The sequence below is a fragment of the Callospermophilus lateralis genome, chromosome 1, assembly GCF_048772815.1.
Source record: "Callospermophilus lateralis isolate mCalLat2 chromosome 1, mCalLat2.hap1, whole genome shotgun sequence".
Lineage (NCBI taxonomy): Eukaryota > Metazoa > Chordata > Mammalia > Rodentia > Sciuridae > Callospermophilus > Callospermophilus lateralis.
Genome location: NC_135305.1, coordinates 130,887,439 through 130,909,172, shown reverse-complemented (window position 1 = coordinate 130,909,172; position 21,734 = coordinate 130,887,439).

Genomic DNA, 21,734 nt, shown 5'->3' with positions numbered 1-21,734 from the left:
CTACAGCTGAAGGGTCTTCCTTGGGCATCACATTGTCTTCCTGAGGTAGACTGTGGAAGGTGAAGGACAGTGTCCTCTCTCTCAGGTGTGCCTGGCTTCTAGAATTCATGAGTCTGACAGACACATTCCTCAAGAGTCAGTTCTGAGTCAAGCAGCATTCCCCAGCACAGCAGAACCATCCATGAACCTGAAACCACTGTGGCTCTTACGGCAAGTGCCTTGCAGGCCACGGATGGCCGGAAGTAGCAGGACAGGGGCTGGGGGACAGGGGAGGCAATGGCAGCACTCGCCCACCCACCCACTGTCCTCACTAGGTTCCTGGAGGCAGGTAGCTCTGTGATTCCATTCTACAAGTGTGGCCATGGAACCCAGACAGGGAAAAGGGCCTTACCCCATGTCACATAGATGTCAGAGCCAGGACTGACCTCAGGAAGGATGTCACCACATGTGAGGGCTCACTGGTAAAGGACAAAAACATTCCTCCCATGTTCCCAGGTGGGTCATGTATTCATGACTGCAAATGCAGGTTCTGAAAGTCCCTTTCTCATCTTACCACCCTGTGAGATCTCCACACCTGGAAATGACTGTGGACACAGGAAATGTACTTCTCCCTTTTTCTGAAAGCCACGTACTGTCATCTGACGAGTGTTAAAATGTCCTGAAAACCTCCTTCCTTAGAATGGAAGGTTTGAACATCTCCAGAGCCACCTGTCTCTCCAGGATTGGCAGTGCCGCCTGCCATGGTCTCAGAGTTGGCTACTTAAGAACAAGTCACTGCCTTATATTAATAGTTATTAAATAGTTTCTCATTCATGGGGAAAATGGCTCTTTAACTAGATCAACCCTGGTTGGCATTTATGAGTTTTAAATCTAAAATCCACCCATGCTAATGGATTCTGAGCACTACCTCGAATAGCACTCACTTAATGAAAACTGTATTTTTCCCCCATGGATCTGAAAATAATGTAGAGTGTTTGATTAAAAACAACACTAAGCAGGAAAAATTATTGTGCCAGTTACCCATAAGAAGCTACTCAAGAGTGTGAACAATTGAGAGATGTTTCTGTCCCTGCCCTTGGGAGGAGACCTTAAGAATGAGAGGCTGTTACAGAAACTACTGAGCACTGTGCAAAAGAGCCACCTCCTGGCCTGCCACTCAGGACTGTCATAACAGGTGCAGCTAAAAGCTGGGAAACTCAGCAAAATCCCAGGATTGGCTCTCATTGGCTCATCTTGGGTCACATGACAACTGCAGGACCAATCACCAAAGGCAGCACAGTAGGACACATGGAGCCATTGGGAAAAGAATTGGACTATGGCCACAGCTAGTAGCAGAATGCAGGGCCCCCTTCCTAACCACAAAGACTGAAGTGGAGAGGAGAGGCTTCCCATTTCCAAGTGGATGTTTACTTCTCAGAAACAACAACAGCAAATAGCTGCCTTATCTCCAGGCCTGGATAACTCTTTTATTGGGAAAAAACAAAGTTTCTTTATTTTTAATTTGTTGTCTTATTGAAGTCTCAAGTCTCATAAAAGAGAGGTAAAGGGTCCCAAGTAACAGTGATGGCAGGAGAAATGGTGTCACTACTACAGCAACCAACCCACAGTCCCCTTTATAAACCATAGCAGAATAGGTGGGGAGTGACCTAGGGGCAGGCACACAGGGACCAAGGATCCTGGATTTGCATCTCTGGGATTAAAGACTCTCATCTGTCCTTGGATTTTTCTAACTCTTTCCTCACATCATCCTGTGCCTTCCTCAGAATACCAAGGCTCAACCCTCTTCTCAGTCAATCACATCCATTCACCTAGAAAATTAGGAAACTCAACAACCCAGGCCTGATGGGTGTATCCAGAAAAGAATCCTGTTCTTCACCCTACTTCCCTGAGGATCTTCCTCTGTTGGTGACAATCAAAGTAGAAAAGTGAAATAAGACGTAGCAAGCGTGTTTGCTTGGAAAAGGACTCTTGAATGTTGGTCAGCCCTCCACCCAGCTCAACATGCTCTGCAGTGGTTTGGGTCCATGGTATTAGGTGAGGTTTGCAGATTTCCCAATTCCTCTCAGTTGCAGGAGCAAGTCCAGTCTAGCAATGGTCTCTTGCTATGCATCAAAACCCTGAACTTGTGGACATTAGTGGCCCTCCCACCTCAGGCGACTTTGGGCTTAGAAACTGCCGTGAAGAAAAAGAGTGATCGACTCCTGCCTTCCTTCACTCCTGCCGCACTTACGAGCTATTGATTCCTTCCTCCCAGCAGTTTCTTTGAACCTGTAATTGTCTGGCTTAAGAGTGGAGTGATGCACATCACTGATGACTCTCAAAGTAGTTTTTAGCACTTTTCATCTCTACAGGAGGAGGGCGCCGGGTGGCATTCAGCAGAACCAGGTTCACAGTCTTTGGAAGGCCTGGATTAAGCACGTTCTTTGGCTTCTGGGAAATGTGTGGTTCCTGCTTTAAGATTTTCACCTCCTAATTTTCAGCAAAGACTTGATGTAGTAGGTGTTACTAAATCTCCTCCCATAGCTCTCTTTTCTGATTCTCAGAATTTCCTTCTTCAGTGTTCATGGGGCCATGTTGTCTTTTGCAGTCACATCTTGTCTCACCATATTTAATGTAAGACCATGAATCCATCAGTCTATAAACCTTTTGAGAAAACTCCCCACCATCTCACAGGTATAGGAACTGTACTATGTGCCATTCGGGTTTTTAATAAGGGGAGAGCAGTGTCCAGATGCATATGGCGCCTGCTCTCAGGAAAGCAGCAGACTTTTCTCAGTCCCTAGGAACATGGATGAGCTTTGGTGAATTTCAGACAAAGAGGATGGGAACAGGGTTGGTGAGGGAGGCTTTTCCCACTGACTGAGGTGCCCGTGGAATATGAGGTGCTTCCATGCAGCTCTGGTTGGTTTGTGTTGTGGTTTTATACCTACCTGCCCTCCATTTGAGTGACTTTCCATTTCAGTGTAATCCATCTCATTAGACAGAAAAAGGTGGTTCTCTGTTCTTGGTGACAACACTATTTGGAAAATGACCAAGGAATGTGCAGAAAGCCAATGAATTTACTAACCAACCCCTCATTATGTGTAGGACATGAGTGTCCCTGTTCTGAGCATAAGATATGACCCAAAGCTTTGAGGACCATTAAAGAAGCAGAAACCCCTGGTCTAAGGGCTCAGCCTCTAGAAACAACTCTTTTTTCCTTGGCTGGTCTTTTAAAAGCCTCCTTGCACTGATTTCTAAATGCATCCCATTGATCCCCATTGTTTCTGTGGTGTTTTGATCCTTCTCTTTCCAATGAACCCCACCAAGAAACAATGTCACCTAAATTAAAACTCCCAGTTATTTCTGGCAAGGTTCACTCATTTCTCAAAATGTGCATTTTATAGAGATATTTATATGTGAAATTGTTTGTAGCTCCAAATGGAGGAGGTTCATACCCAGGCTCTAATCTAGATTCTGTCTGATGCAAGCAACACTGACAAACCCCGGAAAGGTCCGTGCACTCTCATGGCACAAAATGGCCCTGGGCACAACTTCAAAGGGGAAGCCTCACTCATAGCACAAACCAAACCTAAAGGATTTTAGAGGTAGCAATGTGGACACTGGGTCCTGCTGGACCATGGTGCCTGTCCTCCTGGAACCTGGCCTACCTGCTAACTCAGGTGTTTTTCTCTGACCCCATCAGACTCCTGAAACTTACCTTCAGGACCCAGTTCTGTTTCTTGAATTCCAACTCAATATGATAAAAAAATGCTGAAATAGATTCAGCTCAAAAACAGATCCATGGAACTTTGGTTCTGAAAAAGAGAGCTTACCCAGGATCCCCACTGGTCACAGAAAACAGTGAGCATGACCAGCTCCACAGGGACCTATGCCTGTCTACCCAGTGCTCTGGGGTCACTGCAGCTCTGCTTCCAAGCCTGCCCACTGTGCCAAAGCTCTTAAGAGTGAAATTACTGAGAACAATTGAGTTTATATAGTGTGCTTGAGCAAATAAAAACAAAAAAAAACATAGAAAAACATGATTCACAAATCTGACATTCCCCAAAGAGGTTCTGAGAACTCTGGCCAATAACATCAAGAGACAGCATTGATGAAAAAATAGGTGAAGCATAGAAACAACTTAATTGGTCCTGCTTAGTCAGTCAACCAGTCAGTTGGTCACAATTAATTAGCAAACTGGCTTCAGGGCTCCTGCAACTAAACAAAGCTCAGTTACCATGGTTAAATGCAAAATTGGTCTGTTCTGTTGATGCCAATGCCGGATCACAGTCCAAATCAACAGCACTTTGGAAGTCACATTTAACAATTAATGCATTAGGACAGCAGATGAGGGTCCTGTCCTTAATGACCGTGGCACAATGGCCCTATGAACAGCTGATTCAATTTGTAGTTGCATTTTGTAATGTTTGTAAAGTTTACTCAGTTCTTCAAACTCCCTTCAGAGCTGTTAGGCTCCCATAACCTGAAGTTAAAATTCTGGTCCAGCTTTGGGCACTGCCTGGTGACTGAGTAGGCAGTGTCAATCAGTGCTTGAGCACTTAAGTGACTGCGGAGCAGGATGATTGACAGAGTTGATGATGACTCCGTTGTGGAAGCCAGCTGGGTCCATTAGTATAAAAGGGTTTGGGAAGCAATGGAGATGTGTCCAGAGAGACTTCCTAGGAAGGCTGCAGAGCAGGCTGCTGTATCCAAATCCCACTCTGTCATCCCCTTCCTGAAAATATTTTGGTCCACATGGACAATTGGGTCACTCTGTGTACTTCAGAGAATCCTTCACTCTTCCCTGCTCTAAGGTCCTCGCTCTGTTTATACAAGTGCTCCTGCAGGACTCCACACCTGTGTTGGAGTCTACTTGATTCTTTATACTGAGTAAAGTATGTTTATGTATATAGATGCACTGATGTTTGGGCATAAATATTTAGAATTATTATTTCTTGTTGTTGGATATTTCCCTTAACCAGTGTGAATTGACTTTCTTTATATCTTCTGATTAATTTTGACTTAAAGTCTACTTTGTCTGATATGGGCAGCTACCTCTGCTTGCTTTCAGGCTCCATTTGTATGGTATGTATCTTTTCCTATTCTTTATCCTCAGTCTGTGGGTGCCTTTGCATATTAGGTGAGCCTCTTATAAGCAACATGTGGTTGGGTCTTGTTTTTTCCATTCATGTTGCCAATCTATGTCTTTTAATTGGAGAGTTTAGACCATTTATATTCAGTGCTATTACAGAGAGATTATTTTATTTTCTGACATTTTGATTTGTTTCTAACACTTAATTCAGACTCAATTCTTCTCTAATTGAATATTTTTCTAGTGAGAGTCATCTATATGCAGCTCTGACATTTTAAAATTTCTTCTCTGTGAAATATTTGATCATGTGTTGCTGTGCTGGCTTGGTAGTTATGGATTCTTTTAGTTTCTGCTTATCATGGAAGGTTTTTATTTTATCTTCAGTTCTGCAGGATATTTTGTTGAAAATATCAATCTGGCTGGCATCTCTTATCTTTCAGGACCTGGTATATATTATTCCAAATACTCCTGGCTCTTAAGTTCTGTGCTTTGATGTCAGTATAAATCCTAATTGGTTTACCTCTAAAGGAAACCTGCTGTTTTCTCTTGTGGCTTTTAAAATCCTATCCTTGTTCTGTGTATTAGGTATTTTAATTATCATGTGTATCAGAGAGGATATTTTTGATCTTGCCTATTTGGGGTTCTGAATGATTCTTGTAGTTAGATTTCCATTTTGATCCTAATGTTTGAAAATATTTTGACATTATTTCATTGAAAAGACTGTGGATTCCTTTAGTTTTTATTTCAGTTCCTTCATGTGTGCCAATGATTCTTAGACTTGGCTCTTAATGTTATCCCAGATTTCATGAATATCCTGTCATGGTTTCTTAATATTTTCTTTAATTTTGACTTTATTTTCAAGATTATGTACTTTGTCTTCAATGTCTGAGCCCAGTTCACCTCTGATAAAATTCTAGGAGGTCCCAGCTGACCTTTAGTATGTCAAGGTGCCCACCAGCTTTCTGCAGGGGAAAGGAGATGGTCTCTAGTTGTCTGTGACTTAGCAGCCAGGTTACCCAACTAGGGGATGCAGTCTTGTGCCTCCTGAAGATAAACTTCATGTATTCATGGACATCAGATCTAGCATGGGCTCTGCCATATGTATTTCAGAGTGTGTGTTGTGGCAGCCCAAGGCACAGGTATTGTAGTCTGGCTGTTTCCTCATCTTTCAACTAGGATAGCTCCCTCTGTGAGTTCCTTCTGGATGGATCACTGAGACAACCCATTTTGGAGGCATTCCCTCTGGTTCTATTCATTGCTCTCTGAAGTGGGGGAGAAGCAGTGTGGATATAAGTTTGACAAGATGGCTGCCCTGCCCAGGACATCCCTCTGCCCATGATTAGGGTTAAGGTGCTTGATCTCTCTCACCATCTTTGCTGCTCCCATCCAGTTTTAAATTGTTCTGCTTCTCTTTCCTGATGGTTTGAGGAAGTGGGCATATGGGCTTCTTTTCTCCCTCTTTCTCTCCCTGTTACCCCTCCCTCTGACCCCATCCTAGACAAAGGTTGGGTTCAAGGAATTCAGTCCTTATTTTCTTGCTCTGGTAAGCACACTCCAGGTCCCTCCAGGTCCAAGCTGTCCAGTATTGAGTTTAGAGCCTTCACTCGGTCACTCCCTCCCTGTTCTTTCACAGCTCCCTTTCTGGGTTTGGAGGGGTCCAAGGTTGCTGCCCAGCTGTGCTCCGCCATCTTTTGACCTCATTGTCTCTTTTATTACATGTGGCTTTCACTGGTGATCAATGAGATGCTTTATTTTGAAGACATCTATGTGTGCAGCTCTCCGTAGACATTAGCTAATAAACTAGTTCATGCTTCCCTCTTTAGGAGATGGTTCACCATTTCTGTTACCTTGAGCATCTAGGAATCTGTTTATAATTAACCCACACATTGTACTCAAGGTTAATTATCAAGTTTCTGTCTATATGGTTCCACAGGAATAACAAATACTTTGCCTTCTTAAAATATAAAGCAAACCAAAAGATGAAAAAGACATTGAACTCTTTATAAGACTAGCCTCACACTCATTTCCACAGCTGTTATTAGTGCAGGGGAGGGGAGGAAGAAAACTCTTGCCAACAGTCTTTATTTCAAAGCACAAACTGTTGGCACATGTTCACATCCTTCAGCTTTTGAACAATCAATGTCATTTTTCCCCACTTCAAGCATTAGGAACAATGGCAATTTAGGGGCCAAAGAAATGTGATATTTAGATTTTGACAACATATTTCCTTCCCCAGTATAGACTGTCACAGTCTTGAAAGATCCGTTTGGATCTGAATACAGGAGCAAACACGGTCTTCCTTAATTTGATCATTGCTAAATAAGTTGTCTTGCAGCTGCCACCAGTGATGGGGGCAGGTTTGCAGAGCTCACTGAGCTGCTTGCATCAGGAAGCCGGCTGTGCCCAGGGGCTGCAGGATGTGATGCCCAGAACCACCCGTCCTACTAAGGTAAAGCCCTCATGGGTTTCCAAAGGCCCCCAATTCAGTGAAATAGGAATAATTGGCCAAGTTCTATGAAGGAATCAGTTCCCCAGAGGAAGGAGACTTTGAGGGCTAACAAGGGAAAATGGATGAAGATGTAGCCCCTCAGTGTCGGAGATGGAGCTTTGGTATGTGGGGGGGGGAAAGGGGATGAGACTTGATTACCTTGTCAGCTCCAGCCCAGGGGAGAAGGTGCACCCCTTACAGGAGGGGGCATTGCCTGACATTAACACAACCCTGCTCTAGTCACCCACACTAACACAGCAAATCTCTCAACTTTGCTTTCCCCTTTAAATATGGCATTTCATTAGTTCCTTATATGCTTTTCAAAAGAGTAATTTAAATAATTACATCAGACATCTCCTAAATACAGTATCTCAGAAATATGATTTTTTCCCAATATTTTCTAAGTAATGGAAGATATTTTGGAAAGCATTGTTGTTCACAGGGCTGAGGGTAGAGTCTATAACTCAGCCAGACTGTATTTATCACTGAAATAATAACACTACTTCCGCCATCAGGACTGAAGGACATTCTATTTCTTTTTAAAAACTCTTTTGAGTTTTTTTTTTTTTGGTGGTACAGAACTAGAAAAAAAAAGACAATTCTGAAATCTATAAGGAAGAATAAAAGATCCAGAAGAGCCAAAGAAATTCTGAGCAATAAGAATAAGGCTAGAGGAATGAATGGGTGCCAAAAAACATCAGGTGGTACAGATGCAGGCTTTTCAACAAGTGGTGCTAGGAAAACTGGAAATCCATATATAAAATGAAGTCAGATCCCTACCTCTCACCCTGCATAAAAGTCAACTCAAAGGGAATGAAATTCCTAGGAACTGTCCCAGAAAAGCTAGAAGTACTAGAAGACATCATCAGGTCAGGCCTCCAATATATTAGCACAGGCAATGACTTCCTTAAAAAAAAAAAAAAAAAGAAAAAACTTAAATCTCAAGATATAAAACCAAGTATTAAGGGGTTTGGCATCAAATGAAAAATTTATGCAAAACAAAGGAAATGAATCAGAGTTTGAAGAAAGAACCTGAAGTTTTGGAGAAAATCTTTGCTAGCTATCCTTCTAACAGAGAATTAATATCCAGAATATATAAAGAATTAAGAAAATTAACATCAAGAAAAAAGATAACTTAACCAATAAGCAGGGAAATAAACTGAGCAGACATTTCTCAAAAGAAGAAATTCCAATAGCCAACAATCCATGAAAAATAGCCAACATCTCTAGCAATCCGGACAATGCAAATCAAAATTACATTAAGATTTCATCTCACCTCAATTAAAATGGCAAGCATCAAGAGCATAAATAATAAATGTTGGCAAGAATGTGGGGAGAAAGAAACACTTATTCACTGTGGGTATGACTGCAAATTAGAACAACTATGAAAATAAGCATGAGATTCCTCAAAGGACTGGAACTGGAGTTCCCCTGTGACCTGGCCATCTGGCTCTTTGGTGTTTATCCAGAAGAACTGAACTCAGCATGCTGCAGTGATACGTGCAAGCTAATGTTTACAGCCACGTAGTTCACAAGAGCCAAGTTAGGGAGCCAGCTCAGGGGACTGTAAACAGACGACTGGATGAAGAAAACATGGCATGTGCACACAGTGGAGTTGTACTCAGGAAGCATGAAATGACGGCATTGTGTAAATGGTGGAGCTGGAGAGCATCGTGCTAAGTGAAAGAAGCCAGACTCAAAGTGAAGGCTAGAATGTTTTCTCTCTAGAGAGAAAATAAGAATTTCAAAAGGGATCTCATGAAAATAGCAGGAAGATCAATAGAGTAGAGGAAAGGCATCAAGCAGGAGGGAGAAGTGGGGGGAAGAGGAGGTTCGGAGAATGAAACAGGCCAAATTAAGCTGCACGTGTTTAAGACAGCAGCAGAGTGAGTCCCACTATTTATGATCACACAGCACTAATTTTAAAATGACTAAATAGGAGGGTGATAAATAAGGTAAAGGAAGGTAACCAGGAGGAGGAAGGGGGAGGAAATGGGAGGAAACTGAGGAATGAAATGGAGGAAATTCTATCACAAGCATGAGTCAATATGTCACAAAGAACCTCATATTTTGTGTAAATACAATGCACTAGTAAAGCATGATAAATGCCTTTTATTAGGTGTAAAACACAAATGGGCCATTTTAATTGTATTTAACTGTACAGTCGAGGAACAATGGGTACAGTTACTATGGCATGCAAGGTTACCTTTGCAGGGTTCTCACTGTGTTGTCTTTCTCAAGCTCAAATGGATCTCATTTTACTCGGACATAGTGACATCCGACGTTCTGACAATATCCACACAAAGAACAGAGTGAGTCCTTGTTGGGAACTGGCAGCACTGAAGTCCCCAGAAGGAGGAGACAGCAGAGCAGGAGCACCTCCAGATGGGCTCTCAGGCAGCGTCCATCATAGACTGACAGCCCATTTCCCTGACTGCACTCACATAATGATAGCCTATGGCCGACGCCAGAGCTGCAAGCCTTCTTCCTGCAGGGTCCAGCCTGATAGCCCCAGGCCTGCTGTCTGTCCTGCATCCAAGTCCCTGGGGCCACTTTCAACCTGCACGTCTGATCTTTCCAGGAAAGACCAGCTGCTCCAGAAGATGAGTCATGCCAGGAGTGGTCAGAACGCATGTGGTCATCTCAGAGGAAGGACTCCACCGGCTCTTTATGTGGCTTCCTCTTTTCCTAATAAGAGTCCCCTCTGTCATTTATAGGAAGCAAACTGTGTGAGTGGGAGTCCTGCTCCATTGGTAGCAGCAGGGGGCACATTTCCACAGACCAGCAGGTGACCCAGAGGCTTTGCAGAGTACGGGTCTCTGGTCTCCCAAGTAATTCTGTGTTGTATGTCAAAGCACCCAAAGACAATGAGTCAGCAAATGAGCACAGCTGCATGACAATCAACCTTTATCTGCAAAACCTGGGAGGCAGGATTGGCCCCTCTGCCTCAGTTTGCTAACCCCTGGTGCAGGGGCACCCTCCCAGTGGTCCGATCCTGGGGCACCATTGCCTCTGAGCTATTGTTCAATCTGTAAACCAGACATAACTGATAACCATGGAAAGCTGTTTTTCTTTTTCTTTCTTTTTTTCAGTAGATAAGAAAATAAATTAGTTCTGGAGGTGATTCCATTAACTTATTTTCCCCATGGACAGAGATGGTTTCATATCTATTTGCAAATTCAATTCAACAGAACTTCTCTTCCTGTAAAAGTTGGTTTTTGACTTCTCCTTTGAACTGCTTACCATTGGGTTCCTCATATGGTAGCATCTGAGTTAAATGGTGTGTTGGTTTTATATCTGTCTGGGGGTCATGATTTGATCATTCTGGGGGAATTACCATCTACACACCGTCTATCCTGTCAGCCTCTGCTGAGGTTTGCACCAGTGTTAACAGATGGCTGACTCTCTGCCTTCTACCCCCTTCTGTGATGTATAGAGAAGGTGTCTTTCTTACCCTGGACCCTCCTTTCTGCAACCAAGCCTCCTGGCCTCTGTCCTGCCTACTGGCCCAAAGTCATGGAGATGGAATAAAGACTTGGATCTTCCAGCTGTCACTAGCACATGTGGCCATCAGGAGCCACAGTCACTGACAATAACCAGGCACCTGCTGTGTTAAAGGGCCTGGAACCCTCACTGTGGCATGACCCTAGAGAGGTTGCAAATGGGAAAACTGAGACTCATAGAGGTCAAGCAACCTGCCTGTGCACACAGAGCTAGTGGGTAATAGAATTTCAACCAGACCTCAAGCTCTTACATGCAGTTGTTCATCTCACACTGTGAGCTCAGTGGGAACGAGTGTAATGCCCTGCGTCCCGTACATACTCTCCATTACCCCCTAGCTCTGTACATTCTACTTAACCCCCAGGGGCTATGGCAGATGGCAGTGGCCTCTGCAGCCTGGACTAGAGTAGACAGATAGTGGACAGATGGAATAGGAGGGTGAAGACAGGAGAGGAGGGACTGGAGGCAAGACAGGGGTTGCTGAAGCAGCTCCTTCATCCCAGCCAGGAGGCATGTCTGGGAGCCCAGTCCTGGGCAGGCCTGTGAACTCCATGGAAACCACGGGGTGTCCATCCTCTATCTGTGAGCCCCATTTCTTCTTAGGGCAGCTCTGATTTTATCCAAGTGTCCTGCTCTTGCCCATAGAGCCAAGGTTTTTAGAGATGCTAACTCCACCCCCCAGCTCAATAGTCAGAGCCTTATCCATGTAGGGCCTTCTGTTGCTCAGCTGAGGCTGAGATAGTAATGTGAGGTCCAGCACCTGAGCTGACCTAAGCAGGAGGAAGTCTGGCCCACAGAGTGTGGGAGGTTCTGGGTCACCTCCTGGTCTTTGCAAGAGCTGACCCAGACACAGAAGCCATGTAGCTCTGATTGTACTTGGGAGCCTTCTCCCAAGGCCTGAAGGGAATGAACCTGCAGGCAGCAGAGCAGAAACATGCAAAACCCTGGAGCAGAAATGAGGAGTCCAGCTGCAGTTTGCACCAACACCAGACCTCCACTTGTGGTCACCTGAGAAGGAGAACTCCCTCCTTAGGTAAACACGACTCAGTCAGGGTTTCCAGCTGCCTGCCTTTCCCTGGCCTGAGACCTCTTAGAACACGTTCTCCTGCCTCACCAGCCTGACCTTAGAGCAGCAGGCACTGCCAGGACATTGTGCTTGCAGAGAATTCAGTCTTGCCCAAGAAAGAACAGAGCCCTCAAGTGCTGCAGAGGGGAGGGTCTTGCCCTTCCCATTTTCCCAGCAGGAGGGGTCTCTAGTGCACACTCTGCGGATCAGGAACCTGTGATTCCCTCTGCTAGACAGCAGCCGTGCCCTAGCTGCTTTCAGGTGATGTTTAGATTTTTAGAATTTCTTGTAAAAAGTAATAGAAGGGGACTTGTGATTCCAGCTCCAACCTGAACAGAGCTTGGAAGTTGTGGCTCCTGTGCTTAATGAAACAAAACTGGGTGAACTGAAAGTCACCTCCCCTTCTCAGGCCCACCAGAGAACTGAAGGTCTCTGACCACTTGCTCAAGGTTCTTCCCTGGCCCCTCAGGTCAGGTTGGTGAAGCAGGACAGATCTGCTCAAGGAAGAGAATGACACATAATGTTTAAAGGGTTGAAAGTAAAAATCACCCTGTGGAATCCCATGTCCAGTGAAGGGCTCTGCAGGAGTGGAGGGGAAATTAAGATGTTCCCAGTCCAACAGAAACCTGGGGGCATCAGCCTGTGTCCCAAGTCCCCTGCGGGATATGCTAGCAGGCTCTGCTCAGGTGGAGGGAGCCACAGGAGGAGGAGTCCCCAGGAGGGCCAGCAGCGAGCCTTATATGGCTCTTGTTAACAGGCTTAAAGTCTAGCTGCTTGTTTAATTCCATAGAGTAAGGCAACAAACAATGGGTGCTTGCAGCATGGAGATAAGGAAAGGAAGTCCAGCGACATTCACCAGGTGCGGGAGGAAGAATCAGGAATACTCTTCCCAAGGCACCTGCCCATATTGAACTGGCACAGTCTGCCTTGACAGTGAACTTGGATTGAAGTGTGTTTTATAAACATGCTTTACAAAGAAGTACAATCAAGAGGAAACAAAAGGAAATGTTTAAATGTGAAGTTAAAACTGAAAAAAAGCCCCCCCAAAAAAAAAAAAGAAGAAACAAATGAGAATGTAATGCATTGAACAGAGGTACAGGGTGGTGAGCTTTCATCCAACTCTATCAAAGTAAAAGTGAAAGGTCTGAATGTACTAATTAAATCATGGAGATCATCAGAGCAGATGAACTAAAAATAAGACCCAACTTCACACTCTTCACAAGTAACCCGCTTTAAATACAGAGAAGCACACAGAGAGACGTGTGTTAACACTAACAGAAGAAGAAGAGAACAAGACAAAGCCCTGGCCTACTTGTGTCAGTTTCTGCCGGTTTTCTGTTCTCGTGACTATAAGGCTCAAGGGTCACTCCAGTTAAACTGGGCTAACTGGGCTGCACGAAATAACCACACAAGAGACACAAATACCTTTTTCTTTGGGGTCGCTGTGACAGCTCCTCTGACCTTAAGGGTCCGCAGAAAGAGAGAGTGAGAGCACGCTCTGACCCCTTTTATTGAGGAGAAGCTATTCAAATGAGGCAAGGGGTCAGGTTTCAGGGGGATGAGTCTATCTTCATGATGTCCACTGTCAGCAGGTTGACTGACACCTGGGTAGGCCACACCCAAAGGCACGGTAAACGAAGAGGACACACACAAGGCTCTTCCATGGAAGATTCTATCCTAAACAGGGCAGGGGGTTATATTACAAAGGAACAGTTGAGCATAGCTTCACCCATGGGGCTGTAGCAAGACACACCCATGCACGAGACACCGACCCTCACACCCAAGAAGGGTTCCACATCTCTGCGACTGAGAGCCTCAGCACCCAGCCGGGGAGTGTAACTCAGACACGTGTAAGGTTGGCCTCCCACAAGTTTCAGACAAAGCAGAATTGACATCAGGGAAGGTCATTGGAGATAAGGGAGTTAGAGTGACAAGGTGCCACTCTCCAAGAAGACACAACCGAAACTCATGTGCACCCCATGAAGGAGGTAGGCTTTTGTGCAGTACTGGGGACAAACCCTGGGCCTTCAGCATGCTGGGTCAGCGTCTACCACTGAGCTGCGCCCCAGCCCCTTCATTACAATTTATTTCTGCACAGAGTCCCAACAAATCACCCAGGTTGGCTTCAGACCTGATCTTCCTGCTGCCCCCCACCCCTCAGAGTGCAGAGGGCTGCTGGCATCACTGGAGGGCACCCCACAGCAGGCTCTAGTTCAAATTAGTTTCCTGGGCTCCCTCTTCCTCTAAGGGCCAGGGACCCTCTTGCTGTCACCTGTCCTCTCCTGGCTGGCAGGGGAGCAGCCACACCCTGAGCACATTCAATGGCAGTGCCCCCACTGAGCATCAGGGATCAGGGACCTTGGGAGGATGAATGAGCCCAGGACTGGGCAGGAAACACAGCACAGCCTGGGGTCTGCACGTTTGTGAGACAGCTAGAGACCACCCTGGGAACAATGGCAAACACACTCTGGGCCCTAACTCGCAGCACCACATCCCCATCACAGATGGACAGTTAGACAGAATGTGGCCCCGAAATTAAGAAACCAACCCTTGGCTCCAGGAGGACCAGCTGACCCTATCTTCCTCAGAGTGAAAGTGACCTTGTGGGGGAAAAAAATACAGCACAACAAAACACCTTTAAAATGTACCTAAGGACAGTTAACATTCCCAAACCTCTGTCCCCTCCCTTGCAAACAATGAGCACGAAGAGCACTAACTGTCCCTTTGTTGGGGAGCAGCCTGGCACCCTGCTCAGAGCTGTGACTCCCTTCTCCCAGCAGAAGCCCTAATCAAACCTGAGCCTATACATTGTTGTGTCTCCTGGCTTGTTCCTGTTTCCACTGTCACCAAGTCAAAGTTCCCACGTCCAGCATTGTCTACGTCCCCAAAATTTATATACTGAAATATTAATTCCCATGGTGATGGCGCTAGGAGGCGGGAACTCTGGGATGAGAGTCTGGAGGGTGAGCCTCATGGGTGGGATTAGTGCCCTTGTAACAGACCCTCAGCACGACACTGTGAGGACATCTGTGCCCCAAGAAGTGACCCTCACCAGGCAATCTGTAGGTGACTTGATCTTGTATTTTCAGCTTCCATAACTGTGAGAAATGCTTTACCTCTGTTGCTTATTGGTCTCTCAGTTTGGAGTGTTTTCTTATAACAACTCGACAGGACTGAGACCAGGCAGGGACATCCTGCAGTTCCAGAAAGGAACCAAGATGGCGGCATGCCAGCAGAAGACAGGATCCAACCAAAAGACACTCTGAAGGATTGGGTGCGACACATGGGCACCGGAATAAGGAGGAAGCTCTGAGATATAAAGTAAATACACACAATTCCTTACTGAGATTAATAAGTAATTAAAACATCAGTAAATGAAAATGTCAACACATCTCCCAAACCAGGAATGAAAGACACAGGTGGACACTCCTTCCTCAGGAGTTTGGCTCTCCACTCTTGTGGTGTGGGCTACTCATCATGGCTTGTTTCCAAAAAGAAAGACATGAAAATTAACAACAAAAACAAGTGGCCTCACCTCAGCCAGGTGACGGGGACAGCATCCACAGGGAGAAGTCCCACAGAGAATCCCAGCCTTGGAGCACGTGAAGGTCATGGCACTTTACCTCTGCGATCTCCCTCCCCAAATCCTGGCCCCTGTCTATTCCTGAAAGAGCTTCATGGACATTCCCAGAACCTGACCCTCAAAACCACTGGGGTCATCAGAAAGGAGGAGAGCTGAGGCTCCGTCACACCTGAGGGGCGCCTGAGGAGACAGGCAATCACGTGTGGCATGGTATCCAGGTGAGGTCCTGGAGCAGAAGGAGGACCTTTTGTTGGGTTTAAAAACAAGTTGAAAACATGTGGCCTTTAATCATACTGTAACGATATTAGTTTGTTATTTTGAAAAATGTGTCACATTCGGGGCTGGGGGTGTGGCTCAAGTGGTAATGAGCTCGCCTGGCATGTGCAGGGCAGTGGGTTCGATCCTCAGCACCACATAAAAATAAAATAAAAGATGTTGTGTCCACCGAAAACTGAAAAATAAATATTAAATTAATCTCTCTCTCTCTCTCTCAAAAAAATATGTCACATTCATGTGGGATGTGCATAGAAGAGAAAATTGAGTGTTGTCTGTGGGGTCTGTGCTACCTTCTCCACTTGCCTGTGAATCTAATACTGTTGTAAAATTAATGATTTATTTAAAACCATGTAATCAGTTCCATCTTCTGTTTCTGATCATCTTCTTCCTCTTTGCCTGATGAGGTGCCCCTCTGGGGTGACCCAGGGTGTGCACAGGTTCTGGGTATCAGTTGTGTGAACTGTCATGGATACTGTGCCCAAGGCTTGGTCTATGCTCTGGGTTACAGAAGTCCCTCCACAAAGACGCTGGTGTTGGAAATACACCTTCCCCCCCTACCCAGCCAGGCTCTCATTAGAGTCCTTTAGAAACATCTAACCACTATTTCACAGGTTTGTTTACACACACGACACATATTAGAGACTTTAATTTTCAGCAGGAATGAACCACTCTCTATTCCTTCTGCTGAGACCAAATTTAAAAAACCTTCAGATAATCTATAAAACAAGCACAAGAAGATTTGGGGAGGTGGAGGGATGAATACAGATGGGCCAGGGACCTTGCAGCCGAGGGTGACGTGCTAGTGAGTTCTCTGGGTTGATTTTCACCCCCAGATCCCAAACTAAAGCCCAAATCTCACGTCCTGGAAACACACTTAAAAATCAACCCCAACCAAAGCCCAAGACCCCAGAACCAGGAAAGGGGAAGTTAGAAAGTAGAAGAAAAGCTTAGATAATAATTATCCTACATCAGCCAAACTCAGCGAAAACAACGGTGGCCCACTCACCCCTGGGGAGAATCAGAGCCTGGACTTCCTCCCTGGAGGATGGTGGAGAGGGGTCACCAGGGGTGAGGAAGGGTGCTGAGCAGGAGCTGTCAGGAGGGCCCTGTAGGGTGCTGGGCAGTTTATATCAACAGAGAGCTCATTGGCTGATCCAGGGGTAAAGGGAGGGTGGGCAGGGGGCAGGTAGGGGTGTGGGGCCCAGTGCTGTGTGTTCTACCTCACCATCACGGATGTCACGGATGTGCTCTTGGGTTGTAGCTTTGCACACTATTGCTCTGGGGCACTGGGGTAAAAGGTGTGGGGGATTTTATTTACAACAGAGTCATCTATGATTATGTCAAAAAAATTTCATTAAACATTGTCAGCTTTTCATTGCTGAGTCCAAAAGATCTGACAAGAGCAACTTAGAAGAGAGAGAGTTTATTTTGGCTCACATTATAGAAGTTCAGTCCATGGTGGGCCGAGTCCCTTGCTCTGGGCCCAAAGGTGAGGCAGAACATCATGGAGGGTGGGCAGGGTGGAGGGGCGCTGCTCCATTCTTGGTGAGTCAGGAAGCAGAGTGGGAGAAAGGACCAGCAGGGAAGAGGCACCTTCCAGGGCATGCCCAGTGACCCACTTCCTCCTGCCACCCCTCCTGCCTACAGTCACACTCAGTCAGTCCATTCAAACCATCCAGTCACCTCCCCGCTGAGCATTCCTGTGTTGGCCGGGAGCTTTGGTGGACACCTCATTGCCCAACCATAACCAATGTCACGTAAGTTACTTTGCAAAGATGTTATGAGTCTTGAAACTCCACCTAGGACACACGGCTTAGTTTTCATGCTGCCCGGGCTCCCTGCTGTAGCTCGAGTGCCCTGGGAGCCGTGAGTCAGGGGGCACAGGACAGATGTTGCATCATCACCGTGGATGAACCCCAAGGGTTCATCTCAGGAGTAACCAGGAAGCAGGTGTAACCTTGAGAGATGGCACAGAGCAGGGCCAAGCTGCCTGAGATGCCCTGGAATCCACTAAGTCTCTGCCACTCAGCACGATGGGGATTGAAGCAGATAAATATTATAAAAGCACCAGCCTGTGATTCTAGCACCGAGTGTGCAGTTTGAGAGACGATTCTGTCAGTGCCCTGTGAGGCCCAGTGAAGCCAGCACAGGGTCCTCTTCCTAATCACTTCTCAGAAGAGCCAGGCAGTGAGGCCTCCAGGTGGCCATTTTCAGGGAGCTGGAGTAGAGAGGGCAGGGACCCTGGGGGGAGGGTGTGGCTCTGGGAGGGAGGGAGGTGGGGAAGGAGGAAGAAAGAGAGGGCAGCCCAGGAAAAGGCAGCTGCCTCCTTCCCCTGCCCGCCTGTTCTCAGGTCTCCACAATGATCCACTCTTCCTCTATCAAAAAGCAGCAGTCAGCTCTGCAGGTGAGAACTGCAGGACCCTGCAGGACCCGGGAAGGGCCTCAGCTCCTCCTCACACAGCCACCTCGCCTACTCTGGCTGCTTCCTCCTGACCTTGGCCTATCCTGTTCAGCAGAAGGGTGACCCTGTTTCAGGTTTCTCCAAAGTGGCCGCATTCAGTTAAGTGTGCCTCTTTTTTTTTTTTTTTTTGAGACTTGGGTGGATTTGGTGGCACTGAGCACTCCTGTGCAGGACAGAGGAGCGGGAAAGGGGATACTGCAGCCCTGGGAGTAGTCCAAGCTTCTGCATCTGAAGAAAATAAGTCATGGGGTCCTTTTCCACACAAGCCTGCCTGGGCATCAATCCAGCTCCCTTCCCACTGCTCGAAAACCACAGAGAGAGCTAAGGCAAGAAACGGGCTGCCCACATCCGGCCCTCAGAAGCCCAAGAGTGCCCAGGTCTGAGGACCTGCTCCAGGGCATCCTGCTGGGGCCCAGTCTGGTCGGTGTTGGCAAGTGCGATTACCATCTTATCCATTAAATCATCTCTCTGGATAACATGAAAAGGGAGGAAAAGTTCTTCAAGTAATGAACTTATTTGGAACTCAGGCTATTTATTTTAATCATTTTGTTTGGAAGATTCATTTATAACAGATAGGAAAGGAAATGCAGGCTTCCGGTGCGGCCCATTTCAGGGAACAGTGGATTCTTTTCTCCAAAGTGAAATGTCACCTGTTTCTTGCAGGGGGGAGGCTATGCAGCTCAGCAGGGAAATTAATTGCTAAAATAGCAGGGGAGACAGCTGCTCATCACTGGGGGTGGGGGTGGGGGACAGGAGACAGGCTGATGTTCCCTCCCTTCACCCCCTGTAGCTGTGGGTGGGGCTCTGGCCAGCAGAGGGCTGCAGGTCTCTGTGGTGGTCACAGGACCAGTAGCTGAGGAGATTTCCTGAGAGACCCTGACCCAGGAACTCCCCAGATTTGCAAGTTCTTTATGTGATCAGACTCTTCTCTAAATGCACCTCTAGGCCTTCAAGTCTTACCTTCCGCATTCAGGCTTGGGGGAAACATTTCCCTTTCCATTCAGTCCTTCCTGCATCCGTTCAGCAGATACAAGTCCAGGGTCCCCAGTGCTTTCCATGCACCAGGTTTGCCCATGGCAACTTAAAAGCCTGCCTCGCCAGCCTTGTGTGCTACATGGAGAGGCTGGGAGAAAAGCTTAAAGTAATTTCAGGAAGTGCCAAGTGTGATACATTTTTCTTTCTTTCTTTCTTTTTTTCTTTCTTTTGTTTGAGAATAAGTTAATAAACAAATTAACTTATTCTCAAACAAATTAATTAATAAAAAAAAGGTGATGATTCACAGAGTAGGAAAGGAGTGCCCTGCAGACAGACAGCCACCAAAGCCCTGCTGAGAAGTGGCGCTTGAATGCAGACCTGGATGCCTCCTGAGCAAGTGGCTGGAACAGCACTCCAAGAGGAGGGCACAGCGTGTGCAAGGGAGCTAGCATGTAGAGGGCAGCCAGGCCTGAGAGGGCGGAATGGGAATCCGAGCAGGACCAGAGACCAGCAGACTAGAGGGACGGTACCTGAAGTGGGAGGGAGAGTTATCAGGAGAGATGGTTATGACCAATGCCTGGAAAGTATTAATGAAGCACTTTTGTGACTGCCCATCACCACACATAGGTTAGCCTGGGAGTCTGTTGACACTCCAGACCCAACCATTACATATTATGTGATTATTTCTTCTTTTCTGATTAGAAGGTGAAAAAAGAATTTGAAACAGTCATGGACTCAAGCCCCACCCCCAACAGCTCCCTCTTCTCATGCCCTTACTTTAAAAGGTCCAACCCGCAGATGCACGATTTGCTGTCTTGGTCTGATTTCTGCTGCTACAACAAAATTCCAGACTGGGTGATTTATAAAGAAAATAAATCGGTTTCTCCCAGCTGTGGAGGCCCGGAGTCCAACACCCAGGATCTCTCCTGCATCACCGCCTGGCAGAGGGCCTCGCCTGGTGGTAGTAAGGAGCAGGAGGGCCAGCTCAGGCCTTCCTCACCAGCCCAAGTCCTGTCAGATGACCACCCTGGGGACTCCCTAACTTGGGCTCCCTCCCAAAGTGCCCACCTACCCCAGAATTTGAGGGTTAAATGCTCCACAGAGGAGACTTTAAAGGACAAAGTCCACCATAACTTCAGGTAGAGATGAAATGGCCTGAGCAGAACCCTGAAGAGGAAAGAATTTCCACTTCAACTAGAGAAGGCATTGCCCTGGACCTGGGGAGAAGTGTGACAGGGTGTTGTGGGACCCATGTGGACTCAGGCCACCAGGAGGCCTCTGGGCCTCAGGGAGCTGCTGGCAGAGGATCGGAGCCAGGGCTCTCAGCTCGGGCTACAGGTTACACATGCAGGTGACCTGCCTAGAAATGCGTGTTGAGGCTCCTCCAAGGCACCAGGGGAGTTGTGCCAGGGTGAGTTCTCAGCATTAGTGTTCCAACTGAAATTCCCAGTCAGTGCTAATGTCGGCCACGTTGGGAATGCTGGACCCCACAGAAGACTATGAACCCTCACAGTGGCCGGGAAACACCTGCAGCCTCCTGGTGCTTCCTGTGATAGGCCAAGCAAGTCCTGTCTGCCTTACTGCCCATGGGTGCAGAGTGAGGAAAGCAATGATCCCACTCACCAGGGTGCTGTGAGGTTGAAATGAGGTTTAATCCACATAAAAGGCTTCCAAGGGTGAGATTGGCAAATGCCACTGCTCTACGAATGCTAGCCACCACCTCATCTTGCTCTCACCACCACCCCATCATCACTAACCCATTAGTATAATTTTATATGGTTACCCAGGAAGTTTCCATTTATTATCACCAGCACTACCACCTTCACCATCATCATCACCATGACCTTCACCACCTTCACCACCATCATCACAATGACCTTCACCACCATCACCATCATCACCATGACCTTCACCACCTTCACCATCATCATCACCGTCACCTTCACCACCATCATGATATCATCACCATGACCTTCACTACCATCACCATCATTACCATAACCTTCACCATCTTCACAATCATCATCACCATAACCTTCACAACCATCACCATCATTACCACCATGACCTTTACCACCTTCACCATCATCATCACCATGACCTTCACCATCATCACATCATCATCACCATGACCTTCACCATCTTCACCATCATCATCATCATGACCTTCACCACCATCACCATGACCTTCACCACCTTCACCATCATCATCACCATAACCTTCACCACCTTCACCATAATCATCACCATGACCTTCACCACCTTCACCATCCTCACATGACCTTCACCACCTTCACCATCATCATCACC